Source organism: Heterodontus francisci, chromosome 46 (assembly GCF_036365525.1).
Source record: "Heterodontus francisci isolate sHetFra1 chromosome 46, sHetFra1.hap1, whole genome shotgun sequence".
In the NCBI taxonomy this organism is placed as follows: domain Eukaryota; kingdom Metazoa; phylum Chordata; class Chondrichthyes; order Heterodontiformes; family Heterodontidae; genus Heterodontus; species Heterodontus francisci.
In genome coordinates this window covers 16,233,099-16,239,618 of record NC_090416.1, presented here as the reverse complement: position 1 = coordinate 16,239,618, position 6,520 = coordinate 16,233,099, and the positions used below count along the sequence as shown (strand labels likewise).

The following is a 6,520-nucleotide window of genomic DNA, read 5'->3' as shown; positions in this document are numbered from 1 at the left end:
ATCGTTTTTAAAAAAAAAGGATGGCAGGAGTAACAAGCCTAACGGGCAGGGCTCGGTTTAGTCTTGGAAATGAAGTTGGACAAATGGAAGTAGCAGTGGGTGACCATTTTGGAGATAGTGACCATAATACCAGTTAGTTTTAGCAGAAGCCTGGTAAAGAACAAAGATAGAACAGGAGTAAAAGTTCTAAATTGGAGGTAAGCAAATTTTACAAAGCTGGTGAAAGTGGACTGATGGAAAATCAATGGCAAGCCAATGGGAGGCATTCAAAGGTGTGATTCTACAGGCACAGTGTAGACATGTGCCCACAAAGAAAAAGGCTGGTACTGCCAAATCTAGAGCCCCCTGGTTATCTAGACACTACAGGGTAAAATAAAACAAAAAAAAGAAAGCTTATGATCGTCACAAAACATGTAATACTTTAGAAAGCCGAGAGGAGTATAGAAAGTGCAGGGTGAAGTGAAAAAGGAAATTAGGAAAATGAAGAGAGACCATGAAAATTTATTGGCAGGTAAAATCAAGGAAACTCCAAAGATGTTTTATCAGTACATTAATAGCAAGAGGAAAACTAAGGAAAGGGTAGGGTCTATCAGACATGTACAAGGGAGCTTATGCGTGGATTCAGATGTGGGCGGGGTTCTTAATGAGATTTTTGTCTTTATCCTCACAAAGCAGAGGGATGATGCAGACATTGTAGTAAAAGAGGAGTGATAAATATTAGATTGGAATTATATATTAGCATAATGAGAGAGGAAGTACGAGAGGGTCTGACATCTTTGAAAGTGGAGAAATCACCAGGGCCGGATGGATTGCATCCCAGGTTGTTAAAGGAAGCCAGGGAGGAAATAGCAGATGTTGAGTGTCATCTTCAAATCCTCACTAGATACAGGTGAGTTACCAGAGGATTGGAGGTCTGTGACCGTTGTACCATTTTTAAAAAGGGCGCGAGGGATAGGCCAAATAATTATATGCTGGTCAGTCTGACCTCAGTAGTGGGCAAATTATTAGAATCAATTCTGAGAGATAGGATAAACTGCCACTTAGAAAAGCACGGATTAATCAGGGATAGTCAGCATGGATTTGTTAAGGGAGGGTCATGTCTTACTAACTTAATTGAATTTTTTTGAGGAAGTAACAGGGAGGAGCAGGTGGGAAGTATACAGTAAATGGCAGAACCCTTAGGAGTATTGACAGGCAGAGAGATCTGGGCGTACAGGTCCACAGGTCACTGAAAGTGGCAACGCAGGTGGATAAGGTAGTCAAGAAGGCATACGGCATGCTTGCCTTCATCGGTCGGGGCATAGAGTATAAAAATAGGCAAGTTATGCTGCAGCTGTACAGAACTTTAGTTAGGGCACACTTAGAATATTGCGTGCAATTCTGGTCGCCACACTACCAGAAGGACGTGGAGGCTTTGGAGAGGGTACAGAAGAGGTTTACCAGGATGTTGCCTGGTCTGGAGGGCATTAGCTATGAGGAGAGGTTGGATAAACTCGGATTGTTTTCACTGGAACGACAGAGGTGGAGGGGCGACATGATAGAGGTTTACAAAGTTATGAGCGGCATGGACAGAGTGGATAGTCAGAAGCTTTTTCCAGGGTGGAAGAGTTAGTTACTAGGGGACATAGGTTTAAGGTGAGAGGGGCAAAGTTTAGAGGGGATGTGCGAGGCAAGTTCTTTACACAGAGGGTGGTGAGTGCCTGGAACTTGCTGCCAGGGGAGGTGGTGGAAGCGGATACGATAGCGACGTTTAAGAGGCATCTTGACAAATACATGAATAGGATGGGAATAGAGGGATACGGACCCCGGAAGTGCAGAAGGTTTTAGTTTAGGCAGGCATCAAGATCGGCGCAGCCTTGGAGGGCTGAATGGCCTGTTCTTTGTTCTTTGATTGATGAGGGTAGTGCAGTGGCTGTGGTTTACATGCTTTTAGTAAGGTGTTTGACAAGGTCCTGCATGGTAGAGTGGACAGAAAATTAAAAGCCCATGGGACACGGGAATGTGGCAAGTTGGATCCAAAATTGGTTCGGTGACAGGAAACAAAGGCAAATGGTTGATGGATTTATTTTATGAATGGAAGGCGGTTTCCACAAGGTTCAGTGTTGGGTCCCTTGCTGTTTGTGGTGTATATTAATGATTTGGACTTAAATGTGGGAGGCATGATTGGGAAATTTGCTGATGACACAAAAGTTGGCCACACAGTTGACAGTGTAGAGGATAGCTGTAGACTTCAGAATGATGTCAATGGTTTGGTTGAGTGGGTGGAAAAGTATCAAATGGAATTCAATTCAGAGGTAATGTGAGGTAATGCATGTGTGGAGGGCAATCAAAGCGAGGGAATACACAATAACCGGGAGGATATTGAGAGGGGAAGAAGAAGTGAGAGACCTTGAAGTGCATGTCCAAGGTACACCGATTTAAGGTGATTGGTAGAAGGATTGGAGGGGGCATGAGGGAAAAACGTTTTCACCCAGAGGGTGGTGGGTGTCTGGAATTCACTGCCAGGAATGGTGGTGGAGGCAGAAACCCTCAATTCATTTAAAAGGTACCTGGACATGCACCTGAAGTGCTGTAACCTGCAAGGCTATGGACCAGGTGCTGGAAGGTGGGATTAGATTGGGCGGCATTTTTTTTTTTTCAGCCGGCGCAGACACAATGGGCTGAATGGCCTCCTTCTGTGCCGTAACCTTTCTAGGGTTCTAGTGCACCTATAAAGGTGCAAGTATAAGTTTGTGAGGCCCCCACCCACCCCCAAACCGCTGGGTTATTTCTGTAAGAAGTCTTGCTTCAATGCAAGTTTAACACAAGGGCTCAAGTTGTTGTAACTGGCTCTACCTGTGCGAATGCTTGTGGGGATTTCAGGTGACTGGGGATCAGCTGTGAAGCTCTGTACAGCTGTAAAGCCTGCCCCTCACCCGCATCCCAATGAAAATCAGTGCCCTCAGGGAAAGAAAGATGAAAAGTACACGCCTGCATACACACAGCTATACGACACAAGCCTGTATACACACACAGATATACACGACTGAACCAAAGGCAGACACTTTTAACATTCAATCCTTTATTAAAACATTCATTTATATTGGGCCAAATATTCTGATCGCAGAATACACTTACAAAATTAAACTGCTAGCATTACTGGAGCTGCAGGGTAATATCCAGTTCAGTGCAAAGCATCTTAAATGGGAAACGGTGTTTTAAAATGCCCTGGCCGCACATTCGTAGACAGACTGCATGAAGGCCGATGTCACTGCAACAAGTTTTAGGTGAATCTTTTGCCTGTGTGGTGTTCAAAGTTTAACAGCGGTAGCTGTTATGATGGAATCATGTGGTGCAGCAGGAGCCCATTGTGTCTGACGGCCGAAAAAAGAGCTATCCAGCCCTTGGTCCGTGGCCTTGTACAAATGCTTGAAGGGAGGGGAGCTGGGGAGCAGAGGTTGCGGTGTGTCTTTCCAAATACCTCTGAGGGGCTTTAGTGTTCTCAGTGAGCAGCAAAGCCTTTCATATGCTAGGCCATTCTTCTTTCATCTCCAGCTTTTTGTTTGGGATACGGTATTCCCGCAGCTTCCCTCTTACTTTTTGGCAAGAAGAATAAAAAAAGGAAGCATATTATCTAAATGGTGAGAGATTGCAAAGCTCTGAGATGCAGAGGGATCTGGGTGTCCTCGTGCATGAATCGCAAAAGGTTTGTATGCAGGTACAGCATGTAATTAGGAAAGCTAATAGAATGTTATCGTTTATCACGAGGGGAATTGAATACAAAAGTAGGGAGGTTATGCTTCAGCTATACAGGGCATTGGTGAGACCACATCTGGAGTACTGTGTACAGTACTGGTCTCCTTATTTAAGGAAGGATGTAAATGCGTTAGAGGCAGTACAGAGAAGGTTTACTAGACTAATACCTGGAATGGGCGGGTTGTCTTATAAAGAAAGATTGGACAGGCTAGGCTTGTATCCGCTGGAATTTGGAAAAGCAAGAGGCAACTTGATTGAGACATATAAGATTCTCAGTGGTCTTGACAGGGTGGATGTGGAAAGGATGTTTCCTCTTGTGGTAGAATGTGGAGTCGAGGTTACAATCATATCAGCCATGATCTTATTAAATGGCGAAGCAGGCTCGAGGGGCCAAGTGGCCTACTCCTGCTCCTAATTCGTGCATTTGTATGTACTTGATTCCACAGGTCCCAGTCGCTCCACATCGCCACTAGTCACATGCGAGTGCTGATGGCAAGAGTGAAGAAGCTATTTGACTGTGAAGGGGCATCACATTCGAGAAGAACCTGCTCTCGCCCAGCACATGTCAAATTTTCTCTAATTTTACTCCTGCATAAGCCGGCCTTGGGACAGTTTACTACGTTACGGGAGCTACGGAAATGCAAGGCGTTCCGGAAATGGGTAATAGATGGGAATTAACTTTTTAAAAAAAAAAGTTGGTGCTCTGGCGGCAGATTATTTCTTGGTAGATAAGAGAAGCGATCACAAAACTTTCAACAGCACCACGCAGGAACTTCCTGTCCTCCGAAGTTTTTAATCCTTAGCTCACTGCTTTTAAATAAAAAAAAAAGCTGCACTCTGGTTCTGTAAATAGTCTATAAATGAATATCACATTCTGAAATCATGCAAATACACACCCAAAAATATGGCAAATGAAACAAAATTAGTTTTGTCACACGTTCTCCTGACTCCCCACTGAAAGAGAAATACTATTACCAGCTCCAACCTCTCCAAAGGATGAATTTCTGGTCCACGGTAGGGATGGCAGTGCAGACTTCAGTAGAACCAGCGAATCTCAGATTTCCCTCCGCCTAACCCTTCCCTCAGGCATGAGAGTCCTGCCACTGTTCAGTATTGTGATATCCCCGTTAGAAGCCGGACAGTCAAGAGGCACAGTGCAGAGTCACAGTGCTAAGCAACTCTCTGGGTGCCCCCACTTCCCACTCTAGCTACCGACAGGCCCACCACCCCACTCCGCCAAAAAGAAGTCCACTCAAAATGTGCCACCTTTTCGCTTTGTCAGAACCCTAGAAGACATCAGTTGGGGAACTCTGAGCACACAGGAGGAAGGAATAAAACATAAGCAAGGAAAAAAAGCTGACGGATAATAATACATAAGGATCATACAGGTAACTGGAATATCCTAAGTGAGCATTACCTGTACGACTGGGGAGTGTATAGTGTTTGGTTACTCTGCGCTAGTGCAGCTCAAGGAATCAGTCTGGTGCTTTCAGAGCGACTTTACATTCATGTCCAGCCAAGTGCCACAAGGAGCTGTAAGTGCCGGGCCCGCTTTGTTACAAATGACGGACAGACTTCTCTCAGTCTTTGGCGACTTTTTCGCCACTCCCCTGCACCCCACCCCCCCCATAGTTTTTTTTCCCCAGTCTTTCTCCCCTTCTGATGACATTGATCTGTAGTTGCGCAGGCACAAGGCCATTCTCTGCTCATAGAATGGTTTCAGAGCAGAAGGAGGCCATTCGGCCCATCGTGTCTGTGCCGGCTCTCTGCAAGACCAATTCAGCTAGTCCCGCGCTCTTCCCCCCCACCCCAACGTTTTCCCGTAGCCCTGCAAATTGCTCTTCTGAAAGTCACAATTGAATCTGCCTCCGCCACACTCTCATGCAGTGCACTCCTGATCCTAACCACTCGCTTCTCATGCTGCCACTGTCCTTTTTTTGCCAATCATCATCCGTGTCCTCTGGTTCTGGATCTTTTCACCAATGGGAACACTTTGTCCCCATCTACTCTGTCCAGACCTCTCATGATTTTGAACACCTCTAACAAATCTCCTCTTAAACTTCTCTTCCCCAAGGAGAACAGTCTCAACGTCTCCACATAACTGAAATTCCTCATCCCTGGAACCATTCTCGTGAATCTTTTCTGCCTTCACGTCCTTGCACCCTCTCTAATACCTTCACATCCTGTTGGCAGGTTAGCATATGTGAAGGGTATTGAATACAAACTTAACCCTTTCCACACATGATGCACATGCAAACACACACAATTACAGCAGGCATCACTGGACAGTGATCAGCAGTGGGAACCCGTGGCTTGTTTTAGTTTCCTGAACCCTGGTGTGGTGAGACTAATTGCAGCAGCCTGAGTGAAACCTGTTAACGCCCACAGAATGGGGTTCCAAGCTGTGGTTTTCTTCAGCCTGTCTAGTACAATCCCACGACAAGCAGGGCAGCTACCCACTGAGCCAGCATGAGGGGGGTCATCTGGGAGACTGAAACAATTACGTTCAATTATCTTATTTTGTCAATCCTCTGATGGAAATTGTAAAACCTGATCCATGGTTCTCTCTCAATTTGTGGAAGGCAGCATACATTGACAGACACTCTGCCTTGATATCAGTTGTCACGGGGTTAAATGCAGAGCTCCCTCTACACAGTCCCATCAAACACTCCCAGGACAAGTACAGCACAGGGGTTAGATACAGCGTAAAACTCCCTCTACACTGTCCCCATCAAACACTCCCAGGACAGATACAGCACAGGGGTTAGATACAGCGTAAAACTCC

General features: G+C 45.6%; 1 protein-coding gene across 1 annotated transcript in view; it reads left to right on the top strand.

The window, feature by feature from the left end:
- The window catches only part of LOC137357001 (semaphorin-4B-like), a 94,084-nt gene that overhangs the window by 424 nt on the left and 87,140 nt on the right, over positions 1–6,520 (top strand). The gene's annotated exons all lie outside the window — the stretch shown is intronic.